This window comes from Ictidomys tridecemlineatus, chromosome X (assembly GCF_052094955.1).
Source record: "Ictidomys tridecemlineatus isolate mIctTri1 chromosome X, mIctTri1.hap1, whole genome shotgun sequence".
NCBI lineage: Eukaryota > Metazoa > Chordata > Mammalia > Rodentia > Sciuridae > Ictidomys > Ictidomys tridecemlineatus.
In genome coordinates this window covers 80,872,605-80,893,095 of record NC_135493.1, presented here as the reverse complement: position 1 = coordinate 80,893,095, position 20,491 = coordinate 80,872,605, and the positions used below count along the sequence as shown (strand labels likewise).

The following is a 20,491-nucleotide window of genomic DNA, read 5'->3' as shown; positions in this document are numbered from 1 at the left end:
TAATCACTGAGCCACATCTCTAGTCCTTTTTCATATTTTATTTAGAGACAGGGTCTCACTGAGTTGCTGAATTGCTGAGGCTGGCTGGACATCGAAATCCTTCTGCCTCAGCTTCCCAAGATGCTGGAATTACAGGCATATGCCACTGTGCTCAGCAATTTATGCCACTTTATATTGTTTTGGTAGAATTTGTTATGAGATATTTGGTTTGAAAAACGTTGATATTGACTTATTGCAGAAATGAGCCTTTAATGCTCTTTTTATTTTTTATATATTTTATATTTTTTCCTGTTTTCTTCTTTTCTTTATTTTTTTTTTATGGTGCTAGGATCAAACCCAGGGCCTCACACATGCTAGGCAAACACTCTACCACTCAGCTATGTCCCCAGCTCTTTTTTAAAAATCTTTTTTATAATATTTGTTTTTTTAGTTGTAGTTGGACACAATACCTTTATTCCATTTATTTATTTTTATATGGTGCTGAGGATCGAACCCAGGGCCCCGTGCATGCTAGGTGAGTGCTCTACCACTGAGCCACAATCCCAGCCCATTTTTTTTATAAAAATCTTAATGGAAATGAAGTACATTGATTTCTGCCTTTTAGCATGGTAACTATTAAAATTGTGATACAATTCCTTAACAATTTACCATTTGAACCATTTTAAAGTATACAATTCGAGTTACAAAAAGCTGACAAAAACACAGGGAAAGTTAAAGAGGGATATCTTCTTTTGTTTCCCTTTTCATCCTCTTGGTACTATTTAACATCTTAAATCATGTTCATGTAGCAATTTTATAATTGAACGGGCTGGGGATATGGCTCAAGTGGTAGCACGCTTGCCTCACATATGTGAGGCATTAGGTTCGATCCTCAGCACCACATAAAAATAAATAAGTGAAATAAAGGCATGCTGTCCATCTACAACTAAAAAATAAATATTTTAAAAAATGATAGAAATGAAGTCAGAGAAATAAAGTGTACAATCAGAGGCATTAGGTAACTTTATGTTATGTAAAGCAGAACCACTGTGTTTTCATCACCACAGAGGGAAATGGTACCCAATAAACAGTCACTCCCCTTTCTTCCTTCCCTCTAGTCCCTGGTGACTTTTTTTTTTTTTTTGGTGTGCTAGGGATTGTACCCAGGGTCTTGTGCATGGAAGGCAAGCACTGTACCAACTGAGCTATATTCCCAGTCCTGTCCTTGTAATTTTAATCCTCCTTCCTGAGCCTTACTACTAGCTGAGATTGTAGGAGTCTGTCACCACACTCATCTCACTTAGCGTGTTTTTGAGATCCACCCATGTTGAGGCATAGTATTAGTATATAATTCCCTTTTAAGACTGAGTAATATTCCATTTTATGGCTTTACCACATTTTGTTTATCTATTCATCTGTCTATGGATATTTGGGATATTTCCACCTTTTATGTGGAGTGCTGTTGTGAACGTTCATGTACATGTTTTTGTTTGAACCCTTGTTTTTAATTCTTCTGGGTGTGTACCTAGAAGTAGAATTTCTGGGTCATATAGTAATCCTGTGTCAAACTTGTCAAGGAACCACCAGTTTTTCCATGGTGACAGCACCATTTTATATTTGTACCAGCAATGCCCGAAGATTCCAATTTCTTCACATCCTCATTAACACTTGTTGCTTTTTAAAAAAATGGCTGTTCTGGTATGTGTGTAAGTATCATTGTGTTTTTAATTTGTATTTCTCTAATGATTAATGATGTTGGGCATCTTCCCCTGTGCTCCAGGATTATTTATTTGTATTTCTTCTTTGGAGAGAGATCTATTTAAGTCCTTTGCTTAATTTTAAAATTTGGGGCTGGGTATGGTGTGGGGCATGCCTATAATACCAGCAGCTCAGGAGGTTGAGGCAGGAGGATCAAAGCCAGCCCCAGTGCCTTCAAGGTGCTAAGAACTCAGTGAGATCCTGTCTCTAAATAAAATGCAAAATAGGGCTGAGGATGTGGCTCAGTGGCCAAGTGCCCCTGAGTTCAATCCCCAGTAACAAAAAAAAAAAAAAAAAAAAAAAAAAAATTCAGTTCTCTTTTTATTTAGTTGTTCTCTTTTTATATTCTAGATACTAGATTCTGATTAGATATGTGATTTGAAAATAGCTTCTTCCATTCTGTGAGTTGTCTTTTTAGTTACTTTCTTCTCTCTCTCTCCCTCTCTCCTTTTTGTTTGGGGCAGGGTGGGGGGTTGGGAACTGGCAATTGAACCCAAGGTTGCTTTACCACTTAGTTAAGTCCCCAGCCTTTTTTTTGTTGTTGTTAAATTGCTTAGGCCGGCCTTAAATTGCAATCCTCCTGCCTCAGCCTCTGGAGTAGTTTGGATCACAGGTGTTTTCCACCATACCTGACTTCATTTTCCCTCTCTTTTTTTTTGGTATTGGGGATTGAACCAAGGAGTGCTTAAACACAGGGCCATATTCCCAGCCCTTTTTATTTTTATTAACTTTTGAGACAGGGTCTCACTAAGTTCCTTAGGACCTCACTAAATTACTGAGGCTGTCTTTGAATTAGCAGTCCTCCTGTCTCAGCCTCCCACTGGGATTACATGGATGTGCCACTGTGCCTGGCTTTTTTTTTTTTTTTTTACTTTCCTTATAGTGTATTTTAGGCACAAAATTTTTGAAATTTGATGAAGTCCAGTTTATCTATTTTTTTCTTTTGTTCTTGTGCTTTTGGTTTATATCTAAGAAATCACAGCCTTCAATGTCATGTCAATTTAAAATTTGACTCTACTATTTAGGTCTTCAATAAATTGTGAGCTTATTTTTGTATATGGTATGAGATAAGGATCCAGCTAGGTACAGGGAATTTAACCCAGGGACTTACACCTGCAAGGCAGGTACTCTACTACTGAAAGCAACATCCTCATCCATTTTTACTTATTTTGATTTGAGGCAGAATATAAGTTGTTGAGGCTGACCTCAAATTTGTGACCCTTCTGTCTCAACCTCCAGTTAGTTGTGAGTATTGGCTAGCTTCATTCTTTTGCAGGTGGATTAACTTGATGTTTTTCAACTATAAAATACATAGCACACAATACTATTTATATTTGTTAAATGAAGCTATTTATGGTGATATCCAATTACTTTTGGGGTAGTGTTGGGGAGAAATATTTTCTGTCTTTGAGCTACATCATCAGCTTTATTTTTAAATTTTATTTTGAGATATCATCTCACTAAATTGTCAAGCCTGGCCTTGAACTTGGGATCCTCCTACTTCAGTCTTCTGTATTACTGGGATTACTGGTGTGGGCTAATGCACTTGACTGGAGGAGAAATATTTCTAAATGCATCCTTTTGTCAGTTTGGGGTTGGAACCACAGGTCTTGTACATACTAGGCAAGTGCTATACCACTCACCTACTTCTGCAGCCCTCTAAATGCATTTTTGAAGGTTGTGCCCTATATTTGCAGTGTGGTGATATTCCAAAGCTTATGAGTCACTGAGACTTTTATGATAAAGAAACTTCAATATGACGAACTAAATAATTCTTATGCTAAAGTTAGTTATATAAGTGATTTTTTATTGAGTATTTTGTTTTCAAATTGTTTGTGTGGGGTGAAATCTTTGCTTAAAACTAAGGAAAACATATATTTGGCCTACAATCTGTTATTTAACCAGAAATGGGTATTAGATATATCTTATAAAGCAATATGTGTTATGTGTTATATAGTTTATGAATGTTCAGATCTGGAGCCTATCCAAACGTCTTCAGCCAGTGTCTTAACTAAAATGTATATCAATCAATATCTTGTGGAGACTTTTCATTTGTAGCTTAGGCTATAATCACCCATGTATTTTCTTGTTTAGGAATAATGTAAGACTTTATTATTTGATTACTTATATAAATCAGAACTAAATTTAGGATAGCACAATTGGTTGATAAATCTCAGCCTTTAGTTAAACATAATTAAAATAGGGACATTAATTTGAATTGCTTTTAAAACAAGGAGATGTGTTTTAAAACAAGAGTAAGAAATCTGTGCTTAATCAGCCCCAAGAGTTATGAGGTGATTGTTTAGCTCTGATTATATCCACTGCTGTCCAGAGAATTATATTTTGCAATATAATTATATTTTGCAATATAATTTGCAATATAGTGCTAGGCAAGCACCCCCTGAGCTACACCCCAGTCCCAAGAGAATAATTTTTGATATGTTGGGCTACTGTGACAAAGGTTTCCAGCAGAAGATAAAAACCCTTGAAGACATGCAGTTCATATATTAAGGAGTCTTTCAAAAGTACTGATAAGTTACTCTGAAGCTATTAGCTTAAGTGAACCACAGTGTATGACTTACCTGACCCAAAGTATTTGTAGGTTCTATTATTCATTCAACAAGTACTCATTGCATTTCTACAATGTGTCAGAGTAGGTGTGTTGGGAGTAGATGAAAAAGAAGCAAAGAAGGCAGTGATCCCTGCCCTCTTGGAGCTTTCGTTACAGTGAAGGAAGACAGTTGGTTAGCAAACAAATCGTTCATAATATAAATACCAAGAAGAATTTTTTTTTTTTTGGTACCAGGGATTGAAGTCAGGGCACTCGACCACTGAGCCACATCTCCAGCCCTATTTTGTATTTTATTTAGAGACAGGGTCTCACTGAGTTGCTTAGTGTCTCACCATTGCTGAGGCTGGCTTTGAACTCTCAATCCTCTTGCCTAAGCCTCCTGAGCCACTGGAATTACAGGCGTGTGCAAGAAGAAAACTTTCATGAGTGTTAGGATGTTGGGGAAGAGCTTCTTTAGCTCAGCTAGGTAGGGAAGGCTTCTTTTAGGAGGTATTTCAATGTTAAGAGTCCTGTTAATGTCTCTTAGTGGAGGCTCTAGGGAATGAAGGGAAAGACCCTGATTTGAACTTCCTCTTTTTACCCTTTTCTCCTTCCCAAGTGCCCAATATATTCTTTAAACTGACTTTATTATTAAATGAAAATTCTTAGTATCTTTTGTTGATTGAATTACATCTTAGATTTTTTTTTTTATTTAAAATGGAGAATTGGGCTGGGGATGTAGTGCAGTGGTAGAGTGCTTGTCTAGCGATTGTGAGCCCCTGGGTTTAATACCTAGTACTGCACCCCCTCCACACAAAGGTGAATTACTGCTTTTTTCCCCTAAAACAACGAAGCAGAAAATAGATACATTCCTGTTTTCCCCAGTATACATGTTACTGGAGGGGAAGTAGGTTCTAGCCTTGCCTGTGTGACTATAATTTTGTGGATCTGTTAGCACCTACTTCCTGTTTTCTTATTAGGTAAAACAAAAACCCTAACTACTTTGCAGGGTTCCTTTCTTAATCAAATTAGAAGTTAGACTTTGTGTAATACATATGAAATGCAATGTATTCTATTATTATACTTTTGGAATCAAAGAATCTCAATTGAGAAGTGTTTTCCTACCAATTTAAAGCTTTTATGTTTCTACCCATCTGGTAAATTTTAGCACCAAATGTCTAAACTCATTGATTAATCCAGAGAGGTTGGATTCTTAGAAAGTGGTAGTATGGTAGAAAGGATTTCAAGCTAGAAAACAGGTGCCAGAATTCTCCCCTTTTACTTACTAGCTCTGTGACTTGGAAAAGCTGTTAAATTTCTCTGAGCCTTCCTGATTTTCACAATTCAGGTTAATACCAACTAGCTCACAGGGTTGTTATTAAAAGTAATTGAGTTAAACAGATGAAAAATTTTTTCCCGTGGTACTGGGGCCTCACATGTACGCTCTACTACTGCACTATGTACTACATCCCCAGTCCCTCAGTCCCTGATGAAATTCTTCTCTCCCACCCCCAGTGCTGGGGATTGAATCTTTGTGCTTGAGGCAAGTATACATCCCCAGTCTTGAGGTTCTTTTGAAAACTACAAAGCAAGGGTCAACAAACTTTTCTGTATTAAGGGCCAGATAATAAATATTTTAGGCTTTGTGGGCCTTAAAGTATCTGGTGGAACAACTCAGCTCTGCTGTTGTGGCAGCCATGGACAGTATGTAAATGAATGAACATGGCTATATTCTAGTAAAACTTTATTTATGGACACTGAATTATGAATTTCAAATAATTTTCATTGATCGCAAAATACTATATTCTTCTTTTGATTTTTTTAACCATTTAAAAATATAAAAACCTGTCTTAGCTGTCTGGCTTCACAAAAACAGGCAGTGAGCTAGATTTGGCCTGAGGGCAATATGTAGTTTGGCTATAGCCATTATAAAGGGTTAAGCAGAGTAAGGTGTTAATTATGGATGAGAGGATAGGTGATTGATACATACAAATTATTATTATTATTATTTGGTACCAAGGATTGAACCCAGGGGTGTTTAAACCCACTGAGCCACATCCCCAGCCTTTTAAGATATTTTATTTAGTATGGGTCTTGCTGAGTTGCTGTTGAGGCTGGCTTTGAACTCTGGATCCTCCTGCCTCAGCCTCCCGAATTGCTAGGATTATAGGCATGCCCAGCTATGAAATTATTTAATTTTGATGACAAAAGAAAGTGGGGATGATTTCAACCCCTCTTCTAATTTGGACCCAGAACTTTTTCACATAAAATGGGCATTTTTAATTGAGGAAATGATTTTACCATAACAAAACTAGAAGATGGAAGCAAGGAAGGAAATATTTTTACTGTTATAAATTCCCATGAACTGTGTGATTTTACAGTATATATATCTGTGCAGTTCAGGGTTGTATATAGTGTGTGCATATGGGTGCACATAATATGCTGCCCCTTACTAGGAGTAGTTACAAATTTTCTTGGGAATGAGATTCCTGGGTTGAATTTGGGCTCTTCACACTCCCTCTTCCTTTTGCTGGGGATCTAACCCAGGGCCTTACATATGCTAGGCAAGCCCTCTGTTCTACCACTGAGCTACAATAGTCCTATCCCTGTGGCTCTGGGTTTGAACCCAGGAGCACTTGGCCACTGAGCCACATCCCCAGCCTTATTTTGTATATTATTTAGATACAGAGTCTCACTGAGTTACTTAGTACCTCACTTTTGCTGAGGCTGGCTTTGAACTTGTGGTCCTCCTATCTCAGCCTCCCTAGCCATTGGGATTACAGGTGTACACCACTGCTGGTTCTGGTTTTTACTAGCTAGTATGATCTTGGTCAAGTACTAAATTTTTTCTTTCTCTTCTCTTTTCTTCTTCCCTCCCTCCTCCCCCTCCCTTCAACCCCAGCCCATCTTCCTTTTTTAAAAAAAACTTTCATTTATTTATTTATTTATTTATTTATTTATTTATTTATTCATTCATTCATTCATTCATTCATTCATTCATTCATTCATTCATTTATTTATTTATTTATTTATTTATTTATATTTATGTGGTGCTGAGGATCAAACCCAGGGCCTTGCATGTGCTAGGCGAACACTCTACTGCTTAGCCACAATCCCAGCTTTTTTTTTTTTTTTGCTATGTTGCCCATGCTGGCCCCAAATTCTTTGGCTCAAAGGATCCTTCTACCTCAGCTTCCCAAGTCTTAGCTGGGACTATCGGTGCCCACACAGTGCCTGGCAAGCTACTTCATTTTTTGTGCCTTAGATTCCACATTTGTAAAATGAGAATAACAATATTACTTAACTCAAGATTCTAGTTATGATTATATGGGAAAATGCATGAAAAGGTTTTCTAGTGCTTGGCACATACACTTAAGTGTGAACTGGTAATATTCATCTGAGTATAGGCTGTACATACCTTGTGTTTTACTTCCTTGTGCTATTTTAAGAGTATTTCTGGGCTGGGGTTGTGGCTCAGTGATAGAGCACTTGTCTTTCATGCATGGGGCACTGGGTTTGATCCTCAGCACCACATAAATAAATAAAGGTATCGTGTCCATCTATGACTAAAAAAAATTTAAAAAAGAAATAGTATTCTTAACTGGTTCTTTGTGCAGGTTGTTAGTGTATAATTTTGTTTTAAATGATTAAATAATCTAGAAATAGATTAAAATCTGAAGGTTAAGCTGCCATAGTGGCTCATACATATAATTCCAGCAACTCGGAAGGCTGAGGCAGGTGGATTGCAAATTTTAGCAGAGCCTAGGCAAATTAGTGAGACTGTCTCAAAAATAAAATAAAAAGGACTGGGGATGTGGCTCAGAGGTAAACTGCTTCTATGTTAAATCCCTAGTATTAGACAAAGAAAAGAAAAAAGAAGCCTTTCTCCAAGGTTATGTTATGCCATGTTTTCCTTTAATAGTTTTGTAGTTTTTAAAAAAATGTTTAGCTCTTTGATCCACATGGAATGTGTTCACTTTTTAGTAGTGCTGGGGATTGAACCCAGGGCCTCACATGTAGCCCTGGAATTTTGGGGGGTGTGTCTGGTTTCAGGTAAGGCTTTCACTTTTCATCTCCAAATGGTATCCATTTATCCCAGCACAATTTATTATACTATTTGTTCTTCACAAATTTGAAGTCATCTTTACCATGAACTGTATTTCTATATATAAATGTTTCTGTTTCTGTGCTGTTTCTTCTATTCCATGAGTTCATTTGTCTGTATCTATGATGAAACCTTACTATTTACATTACTGTACTTATATGTTAATAAGGCAGATTCACATTGTTCTTCTTTTTCAAGATAGTCTTGGTTTTCCTTGTGTTCTTTTGAACAAAAACCTGTTGGTTTGGGATAAAATTCTGTCTTTAGGATTTTGAGTTGTTTTGCAGTGGTTTTGGAATAATCTGAGAGGGTATGTGTTCGAGATTGTAAAAATGTTGATATTGGGTCTTTCCACCAAGGAACATGGTGTAGTTTATGTATTTCAGTAAAATTCAGTTTTCTTTTTCTTTCTTTCTTTTCTTGCTGTACCAGGAATTGAACTCAGGACTCTGCACATGCTAGACAAGTGTTCTACCACTGAGCTACATCCCCTGGCCTTTTTATTTTTTTCAAGACAAGGTCTGACTGCTGAAATTGGCCTTGTGATCCTTCTCCCTCAGCTTCATTATTAGCTGGGATTATAGAAATGTATGCACCACTGCACCTGGCTGGATAGTTGTATTTTTATGCATTTTTCTAATGATTATTACTGATGTATATAGGAGAATATATTTATATATGTTGATTTTGACTGGCATTTCTGCTGAACTCTTTTGTTAGTTACTATTACCATTTTTAGTGATTTGTTTGGATTTTTCTAGATAACAATATTGTACACAAATTTTGGGTTTTGTCTCCTACTTTCTAACTTTTGTACATATTGTTTTATTTCCTTCATTGGTAGCAGTAGTAATAGGAATTTTTGGCTTTTTTTTTTTTGGTAGTGGGAATTGAACCCAGGGGTGCTTTGCCACTGAACTACATCCCCAGTCCTTTTTATTTTTTTGAGACAGGGCCTTGTGAATTTGCTGAGGATGGCCTTGTACTTGGAATCCTCCTTACTCAGTTTCCTGAGTCTCTGGGATTATAGGTGTGCCACAGCTGGCTATGCTTGACTTTAATGATTATTTATTTATGTGAAAGATTCTTAACCTCACTCATAAAGAACATGTTAATTGAAAACATATTGAGATTGTTTTTAGAACTTATCAGAGGCCAGGCATGGTGGTGCATGCCTGTAATCCCAGCAACTCAGGAGGCTGAGGCAGGAGGATGGCAAATTCAAAGCCAGCCTCAGCAACGGCAAGGCGCTAAGCAACTCAGTGAAACACTGTCTCTAAATAAAATACAAAAATAGTGTTGGGGATGTGGCTCAGTAGTCAAGTACCCCTAAGTTCAATCCACAGAACCAAAAAAGAAAAAAAAAAACTAATAGAGTGAGAAAAATGTTTGGGGCTGGGGCTGTGGCTTAGTGGTAGAGCGCTTGCCTAACATGCATGAGGCACTGGGTTCGATTCTCAGCATCACATAAAAATAGACAAATAAAATAAAGGCATTCTGTCCATCTACAACTACAAAAAAATAAAAAATAAATAAAAATGTTGGATAACATTTTTTGTTGTAAAGGATATGGGATGAAAGACCCTCTTGCATTTTGGATGAGAATAACCAACTTCCACTGCCCCATACTGGGCATGGTGGCTGCCTGTAGACCAGGTATTTGGGAGGCTGAGGCAGGAGGATTGCTTAAGCCCAGGAGATTTTGGCCATCCATTCCAGGCAACATAGAGAGGACACCCCCTAGTGATGCTTTACCACTCAGCTATACACCCAGCCCTTTTAATTTTTTATTTTATTTTTATTTTTTAAAACATTTATTTTTTAGTTGTAGTTGGACACCTTTATTTTGTTTTTCTATGTGGTGTTGAGGATCGAACCCAGGGCCTTGCACATGCTGGGTAAGTGCTCTATCACTGAGCCACAACCCCAGCCCCCTGTTTATTTTTATTTTGAGAAAGAGTCTCAGTTAAGTGAGTTGCTGAGACTGACCTCGAATTTGGTGATCCTCTTGCGACAGCTTTCCAAGTAGCTAGTAGTAGTAGGTGTGTACTACTCTGCCTGGCCAAATGAAAGTTGTTATAATGCCCATGAAAGGCAATTAGGCAACACTGTATTAAGATGCATATGTGTTGTGCATTATTTTGTATATATTGGTGTACTTTAATACAAGTTAAAAATGTATTATTTTGTTTGATCCAGCAGTCCTAGTTGAGGGGTGTGTGTGTGTGTGTGTGTGTGTGTGTGTGTGTGTGTGTGTGTATGTGTGTGTTAGTATGCAATATCTGTAATAGCAACCAATTTAATGCTACAAATAAGAATGAGACTTCTGTGTACATCTCAAAATTAAACACAATAAATAAATAAAACAATAAAAGCTTACTATACACTGTATTATTTTTGTGTAGAAAGGGGAGGAGAGGCTGAGCATCATGGTGCATGCCTATATTCCCAGCTACTTGGGAGACTGAATCAGGATTGCAAGTTCAAAGCCAATGTCAGCAACTTAGCAATACCCTAAGCAATTTAGTGAGACTCTGTCTCAAAATAAAAAATGAAAAGAACTGGGGATGTGGCTCAGTGGTTGAGCATCCCTGGGTTCAATCTCCAGTAACAACAACAACAACAACAACAAAGAGAACATATTTGTCTAAAGAGACTCTGAAGGGGTCTGGGGGTGTAAGACAGTTTCCTAGCACATGTAAAGCAATGGCTTGGATCACTAGTACTGCAAAAAATAAACAAAGGACATGACCTGATTAGATAGTACACAGGATGAAAAAAAAGATTGAATAAAAACGAAAGGATGGTAAATTTACTTGTAATCAAGAGCGTTAAAATTAAGAGACACAGAACAAAGGAGATTGGACTTATTCCCACTTCTGTGCAATCACATTAGTAATATTTCATAGCCATAAAGCTTGGAAAAATTATACTTTAAATATAGTTGTCTATTAATACAAAGTGTTGGTAAGAAATCAAAGAAAAGGGAACTCAGAAGTTGATGGGGGGAGTATGAATCAGTATAACCACTTTGAAGATTAATTCAGCAGAACTTAGTAAAGTGAAAGGTTGATATAGTGGCTCAATCCTGTAGTCCTAGGTACTGGACTACTTGTGGGGCTGAAACAAGAGGATAATTTGAGCTCAGGAGTTTGGGGACAGCTTAGGCAACATAGTGAGGCCCCACCTCTTAAAAAATGATAAAAAAGTAGGGTGAGGGTATAGGTCAGTGAAAGAGTGCTTACCTATAATGCCCAAGGCCTTGCATTCAATCCCAGCACTGCAAAATAGACAACACACACAAATAATAGTAATAAAATAAAAGGAATACACAAGAATCTAATGAGTGTTTTTTTTTTTATGGTTCTGGAGTTTGGATACAGGGGTGTTCTACCACTGAGTTATATCACCATCCCTTTTTATTTTATTTATTTATTTTTATTCTTTTGGTACTGGAGATTAAACTCAGAGGTGCTTTACCCTGAGCTGTATTCACAGCCTTTTTGTTTTATTTTTTAAATTTTGAGACAGGGTCTTGCTTAAGTTGCTTAGAGCCTCTCTAAGTTGCTGAGGCTGGTATGGAATTTGTGATCCTCCTGCCTCTGCCTCTTGAGCCACTGGAGTTATAAGTGTACACTAGGCTGCCTACAATTGGTTACCTTTTGAGGGAGTGGTGGGGTCAAATGGATGGGAGACCAGTTTGTACGTGAGTCTGTTTATACATGTCTTTTTTTTTCACTTTTTCATGCAGTTCAGCTTTTATTTGATTTTTATGGTTACATGTAGTAGTAGGTTTATATATCTTTGATTTTTGAGCCATAGGATTGTATTATATTTTTACGTATGAATTTAATTTTGCAGTACATGCTAGGCAAGTGCTCCACTGAGCTATAACCCTATCCCCATATATTATGTTTAAATTTTTTTTTAATTAAAAATTATTCCTTGCTGGGTGTGGTGGCACATGCCTGTAATTCCAGCAACTCTAGCTTGGGAAGCTGAGGCAGGAGGATCTTAAGTTTGAACCGAGCTTCAGGAATTTAGTGAGGCCCTAAGCAACTTAATGAGACTTTATATCTCAAAATAAAAAAGTGTGGAGATGTTGCACCCCTGGGTTCAATCCTCAGTACCCCCCCCAAAAAAAGTTCCTTGAATTATTTCAGCTCCAGAAAGGATTTTTTTTCTTTCTCTTCTGTGTTGTACATTTCTTCATATGGTTGTCTCCTGAGTCTATTCATATTTAAGAATGAGCTAGTGTAGGGCTGCCTAAAAATTCTGTGTACCTGGGTAGTGTTGGTAGTAGGCTTTGTATTGGGGTGTATGGGTGGGCATCTGGTGATTATTAGGAGTGCCCAGATGCCAGAAGGTAGAGGTTTGTTCATTTTCAGCCTTTTTTCCATTTTGTTCTTCTGTGGGATCAATCTTCTCTGGTATATGGAGACAGTCTGGGATTTTGCCCTCAAGTCTTCTTCCTCCTGTGTTGGAACCCTTTTTATTATATATTTTAGGTTGTATCATCCTTTGATTTGTGTTATCAGACCATTCTTTCTGCCTATGCTTTGTCAGAAATTGATAAAATCTTTTGTATGTCATGCTGTTTTCTATTTGTATCACTGATTTGTGATTTATATTTTGGAGTTTTTTAACATCATTTTTTGGGGGTCTTTGAAAAGGTGAGATATAGATGTTCAGTTCACCTTCTTGAACTAGAAGTCTACAATAGTGTATCTTTTTTGCCTTTATTGCAGGGGAGTACCAGGAATTAAACTCAGGGGCACTTTACAACTGATCCACATTCCCAACCCTATTTTGTATTTTATTTAGAGACAGGGTCCTACTGAGTTGCTTAGCGCCTCCCTTTTGCTGAGGCTGGCTTTGAACTTGTGATCCTTCTGCCTCAGCCTCCTGAACCACAAGGATTAAAGGCATGCACTACCGTGCACAGCTCTTTTTTTGCTTTTTTCAATCTTGGGGATCTGACTCAGGCCCTTGAGCATGCTAGGCAGACACTCTTTAACACCCTCAGCCATAGTAGTGTATCTTAAGCTTGGAATAAACTATAGGCACTTTGAGGATAAGGAGTGCTTTCTTTTTATTTCTAGATATTTTCTTTCTTTCTTTTTTGGTAGTACTGGGGATTGAACCCAGAGCCTTATGATTACACTTGCTAGGCAAATAGTCTTATTACTGAGCTACACCTCCAGCCCACAGTAGTATATCTTAAGCTTGGAATAACCTATAGGTGTCTTGAGAACAAGGACTAATTTTTTTTAAGAGAGAGTGAGAGAGGGGGGAGAGAGAGAGAGAGAGAGAGAGAGAGAGAGAGAGAGAGAGAGAGAGAGAGAGAGAATTTTTTTTAATATTTATTTTTTTTAGTTCTCGGTGGACACAACATCTTTGTTGGTATGTGGTGCTGATGCCAGGCGAGCGCGCTACCGCTTGAGCCACATCCCCAGCCCTTTTGTTTTCTTATTCCTAGATATATCTCTTTCTTTCTGTACTGGGGACTGAACCCATGGCCTCATGATCTCACTTACTATGTGGGCACTCTGCTACTAAGCTATATCCCTGCCATTATTCCTAAATCTTGACACAATGTTTGTAGTGTGGTATTTGGTAAATGTTTATTGGCATGAATGTACGTATATTAGAATTGAAGAAGATTGTTAATGGAGAATTTGCAGTGTAATATTGACTTTTTTTCTGTATGAGAGATTGAACCCAGGGTACTTTACCACCAAACTACATTTCCAGCTGTTTTTAATTTTTTTCTTTTTTAGTTTTGAGACAGGATCTCACTAAGTTGCTGAGACGTCCTCAGAAGTGGGATTCTTCTGCCTCAGCCTTCTCAGTCACTAGGATGTGCCATCATACCCAGCTATCATTTTAACAGTTTATGCATTCTTTCAATTGTTGGTTATAAAAGTTGAAGAAATTGGGCCGGGATTGTGGCTCAGTGGTAGAGTGTTTGCCTAGCACATGTGAGGCACTGGGTTTGATTTTCAGCATAAAAATAAACAAAATAAAGTCCATGGACATCTAAAAATATTTTTTAAAAAGTTGAAGAAATTACTTTTATTTATTTTTTAGTTGTAGATAGGCACAATGCCTTTATTTTATTTATTTTCACGTGGTGCTGAGGAATGAACCTAGTGCCTTACACATTCTAGGCAAGCACTCTCACTGAGTTACAACCCCAGCCCTGAAGAAGTTATTTGAGTAATTGGTGGTTTTTTTTTTTTTTTGTAATTGTTGTTTGTTTTGAGATGATTTCTCACCACGTTGCCCAGGCTGATCTTGAACTCCTGGGCTCAACTGATCCTCCTACCTCATCCTCCCAAGTAGCTGGAGGTACAGGTGTGCACCACCATGCCTGGATTGACTAAGTACTCATTTTATGTTGGATTTTCTATAGGTAAAACCAAAATAAGCTACAGGAGGAAATTATTTTGAACTTTCAACTCAAGTGTTCCAAGCTTATAGCAAGCTTGTTGAAGAAGAAGAGATAGGGCATGGATGTGTAAGATTTTCACTGTAATTTGAATGTAATAGAAGTGCTTTGTGGTTCTCTTTATGCATAATTCTTAGCCTTAGATCAATGTATTTGGCATTTTATAACAGTAAAATGGTCACACAGAGGTTATGATATATGAACTTAATAGGAGACTTTAAGTTTGAGGCCTATTTTTTTAAACTGAGCCATGATTCTATGTTGCTTAATGTAAAAGAGATATTATCCTTGTCACTGGGGCATATCCCTTTAGCAATGCCAACATAGTTATTATTGGAAAGCTTTTAAAAATGTATTATATACTTTTCTGCCTTCCCAAATAGAGTCTCCTGAAAATTGCTTAATGTTTTTGAGTATTGTTAAATAGTGCTTTTAATATAGTGCTTCCCCTAGGAGTTCTTATGAGGTCGAAAATAATAGCTTTTATTTATTGATTATTATGTTGTGCCAAGCACTGTGCTAAGTATTATATATATATTTTCCCATAAGTCTTATGAGATTTCACAAATGAAATGAACAAGTGAGGTTAAATTATTTGACCCAAGTGCTGGGTGCATTGGTGCATGTCCATAATCCCAGCAACTCTCTAGGCTGAAGCTGAGGCAGGAAGATAGCACGTTCCTGACCTGCCTTGGCAATTTAGCAAGACCCTGTACCAGAATAAAAATATGAGTCCCCAAACACCTTAACCACTGATGATGGCAAAGTGTACTGCTGGGGACAAGCCTTACATAAATACCATCCAGGAGCTATAGCACAATCGGGTGTCTGACCAGTGACAAAGCAGAAACTGTTGATGGCCTTTTGCCTCTGGTCCTCTGTTTCTCCAGGTCAAGGTCAGTAATGCTGCCTTGGTTTTCTTAACTTACTTCCTGGGGTGCTGAAGTAATGGTAGCCCTTGTGGGGACAGGCCATGCTGGCATTGATGATCACAGTGCCTATATTGTGATTGCCCATCAGTCACTCTGAGTTTTGCAACTTGGGGTTTAGCTGCAATGCAGAGCCTACCTTGTAGCTGGATGATGTTGGTATCCTAACAAGGAAGTGAGTCTTCTGTACCTCTTGTACCACTGGTTCTGTCATAGTACCTGCTTCTGTGTCCAAGTGCATATATGCACCCCTGCAGTGAGTGTTTGCTGGGGTGATACCGCAGTGCTGGGCCTTGTTTCCCTGTTACTGTTCAAAGACATCCTGATATGTGTGTGTGATTTCGTTGTGGCATGTTCATTCACTTAAGTGTTTCTGAGGAAAACAGCTCCATGTGCTTCATGTTCTTTTATTTAAATTTTTAAAGAGTACTTTAAACTTTTGGAAACACACAGCTTATTTGTACATAGAACTATTTTTTAATGAATAAATCAAGCATCACCAACAAATAAAAAGAATTAAAAATGTGAAGAGGGCTGGAGTTATAGCTCAGTGATAGAACACCCCTGGTTTCAATCCCAAGTACTCCCTAAGAATTAGGGAAAAAAATTATTTGCCTGAAGGTAGAACCAAGATTTGATTCCAGATTTCTTCCACTTTAGAGCCTGTGTTCTTTAACTTTGTTTTATGGTAAAAAACCTATTGAATCCACAATGAAAAGGCCTTAAATAGAAGATGCTTAGTGAAGTTCTTGGCCTAATTTTTAAAAATTTAATACTATTATTTTTTTATGGTTCTGGGAGTTGGACCCAAGGCCTCACTCATGCTAGGCCGGTGCTCCACCATTGAACTTGCAGTAGTTATTACATTTTATTATTGTCAGAACTTCTCCCTCTAAGTCAAGGATTTTTTTTATTACTAAAGGGATATTTTATATAAATAGAGAAAAAGCACCACGATGCTGAGGGCAGGTCAGGCTAAAGATGAGAGTGGAAAACTGAGGGTTGACAGGGCAGTACAGTTTTAAAAGGACATATTTGATATTATGATAGCTTTAATTTTAATCCAAGTCAATATCTTTTAAGATTCTTAAAGAGGTACCTCATATTTTATGGAGATATGATTTACACAACATAAAATTCAAAAATACACATTTGGACATGATAGCACATGCTGGAGTCCTCAACTACTTGGAATACTGAGGCAGGAGGAGTTAGAGGCCATACTGGGCAACACAGTAAGATCATATCTAAAAAAAAGTCAGTAGCATAATTTTGTTTATTAATTAATTTTTTTTTAGTTGGAGATGGAAACAATACCTTATTTTATTTATTTTTATGTGATGCTGAGGATCAAACCCAGTGCTTCACACATGTTAGGCAAGTGCTCTACCATGTTGTAACCCCAGCTCTATAATTTATTTTTGTGGTACTGGACATGGTGCTATACCAGTGAACTACATCCCCAACCCTTTTTTTTAAACTTTTATTTATTACTTTTTTTTAAAAAAAAATTGAGACAGTGTCTTGCTAAGTTTCCCAGGCCAGCCTTGAATTTCAGATACTTTGAGATACTCTTGCATCAGCCTCTTGAGTCCTCAACCATTTTTTCTTTATGAAATATCCCTCTTTGTCTCTAGTAATGTTTTTGTCACAGAGTGTTAGTTTTTTGCTTGCTTTCTGTACTGGGGAATCATATTGAGGGTCTCCAGCCTGTGCTATACTACTGAGGTATACTCCTAGCTCTAACCTAGGGTACTGGGTTTTAAAAGACTAAGGAAACACTCCTTTCCCCATCCCTCTTATTTGCTGCTGCTTATTATGTAGCTTGGGAAACCACATATCAAAATTGTCATGCCAGAGCACCATTACTTGCCACTCTTTTTAGTATTAGGTTTTGATTTTGAACCCAGGGGCACTTTACCACTGAGCTACATCCCTAGCCCCTTTTATTTATTTATTTATTTTTTATTTTGGGACAGTGTCTCACTAAGTTGCTTAGGGTTTTGCTAAGTTGCTGAGGCTGGAATCAAACTTTGTATCCTCCAAGTTGCTAGGATTATAGGCATTCATCCCTGTGCCCTCCTAGCATTAGGGTTCTGAGTAAGATTTCTTTCTTACTCTTTGTCTCTTGACTAGGCTGGACTCAAACTTCTTAGCTTCAGTGAGCCTTCCACTACAGCCTTCCTCTTGAGTAGCTGGGACTACAGGTATATGCCAGTGCACCTGGTTAAGACTTCATTTTTAGGACTGGTTTTGTAGCTCAACAGTAGAGCACTTGCCTAGCAATCACAAGGCCCTGAGTTTGATCCCCAGCACTGCCAAAGCAGGGGTGGTGGTGGGGAGATATTTCATTTTTAAAAAAGTGCTCTGCAGTAAATTAAGTTTGAAGACTTTTCCAAAAATTCTCTGACTTTACCTATTTTTGGCCATTAAAAAATCTTTTTGTCTCACTTTTGGATTTCTGCTCTTGAGGTTTCTGGATAATTGACCTTTAGCTAAGTGAAGTGAATAACTATCATTATTCTTACTTAAAAATATCTTACCTAAAATGTTAACATTTAGGGAATTTGGGTGAAAGGTATACTGGATTCTTTGTATACTCTTGCAGGTTTTTTTCCTAGTCAAAAATTATTTCACAGTGGCACATACCTGTAATCCCAGTTACTCTGGAGGCTGAGGTAAGAGGTTCTAAGTTTGAGGCCAGCATAGGCAATTTATTGAGACTCTGACTTAATAAAAGCAAAAAAAAAAAAAACACATGGACACATGGACACTCCCAGTGGTAGAGTGTCCATGTGTTCAATACCCATTACCACAAGAAAAAAATTAAAACAAATAAAATGTTAAAGAAAAAAATCACCCAAGTAAGGCTTTTCTAGGCAATTTTTTTCTTGCAGGCAGTAAGTGACATTGGAAGTATATTGATTTGACAACATAACATTTTGGAGTATTTATGAGTCTTTAGTTCAATTCTGGTATTAACATAGATATATCCTAGTAGTGCCGCCATCTGGTTGACAAAATTTCTGGGAGTTTTCATAAGACTTCATTTTCCCTTGCAGCCATATTCATCCAAGTAGTAAATCTTGCATTTAGTACTTCCTTAATGTATCTTGAATGTATCCCTCCTGCCACTATTTTCATTCAAGCCTCATAATTTTTTATTGCAGTAGCTTTTTAATTGGTCTCCTTATTTTACATCATATGGATAAAAATGTCCTTAGTGACTATCTGCCTCTCTGTCCTCAGCTGCCTGCTTCTAATATGCCAGTAACTGCTCATGGTACCAGTCATGTACTTATTCCATGCCGTTTCATGTTTTTGTTTTTGATCTTCCCTTTGCCAGGATCAGTTAATTTTCTTCCTTTGAGATTCAGCTCAGGGATCTTTTCTAGGAAACCTTGCTAGAGAGTCCAACTTCGTATTTTTCATATGGATATCCAGTTTTCTCAGCACTAATTGTTATTGCCTCTCCCCATTGAGTTTACTTGGCACCCTTGTTAAAAATCAGTTGACCACAAACACATGGGTTTATTTCTGAATTCTTTACATGTATCCTTATGCCACTATGCTTTATTAATATTATAACTTTGTAGTAGGGATGGGGGACAGTTCAGGGATTGAACCCAGGGGCGCTTAACCACTGAGCCACATCTCTAGATTTTTTAATTTTTTAAATTTTGTGACAGGGTCCCACTGAGTTTCTTATGGACTTGCTAAATTGCCAAGGCTGGCTTTGACCTTGCTATCCTCCTGCTTCAGCCTCCTGAGTTGCTGGGATTACAGGTGTGTGCCACCCACCTGGCTTGTTTTTAAATCAGGAAGTATGAGTCCTCCAACTTTGTTCTTTTTCAAGATTTGTATTGGCTTTGGCTGTTATGAGTCCCTTGAAACTCTTTATGTATTTTATAATTAACTTGATATTTTCTGCAGAGAAACCAGCTGGAATTTTGACAGGAAATGAGTTGAATGTATAGAATAATTTAGGGTATTTCTCTTTGTTTTTTTGTTGTAGTTTAGGTTTTTCTCTTTAGTTTTTCAAAATTGATTGTTCTTTTGGTTTGGTATAATTCCTTTTTTAATTTTTTATTTAAATATTTTAAGATAAACTCCATCTAAGGTTAAGTTTGGTGTAATTCTTTTTTTAATATTTATTTTTTAGTTGTAGTTGGACACAATACCTTTATTCATTTATTTATATGTGGTGCTGAGGATCGAATCCAGGGCCTCGTACGTGCTAGGTGAGCGTTTTACTGCTGAGCCACAACCCCAGCCCCGAGTTTGGTGTAATTCTTAATAAATCTTTATGATAAATTGTGACTTTCAAGTTATATGACAGTAATAGTTGTAAAGGCACTACTCCGTGTTACATAATTGTAGTAAGAATGGGGACTATTTGTGTGTGTGTGTGTGTTGTACTATTTATTTATTTATTTTTATGGAGCTGGGGATTGAACGTAGGGCCTCATGCATGCTAGGCAAACACTTTACTACCAAGCTTCATCTCCAGCTCTTTTTTGGTGTTTTGACCATTCACTTGGAATATTTTTCTTCCCTTTTATGTTCTGTGTATTTTCACATATTAATTGGAGGAAGTTTTAGAAAATGTAAAAAGGCAGAAAAAATTCATAATTCCATAATTCAGTAAGTATTATTTATGTATTTGTTTTTCTGGTTTTCATGGTCCTGGAGATGGAAGTCAGGGCCTTGCAAATGAT

General features: G+C 37.3%; 1 protein-coding gene across 7 annotated transcripts in view; it reads left to right on the top strand.

The window, feature by feature from the left end:
- Wnk3 (WNK lysine deficient protein kinase 3) overlaps positions 1 to 20,491 on the top strand; it is a 171,363-nt gene that overhangs the window by 3,664 nt on the left and 147,208 nt on the right. The window lies entirely within an intron of this gene.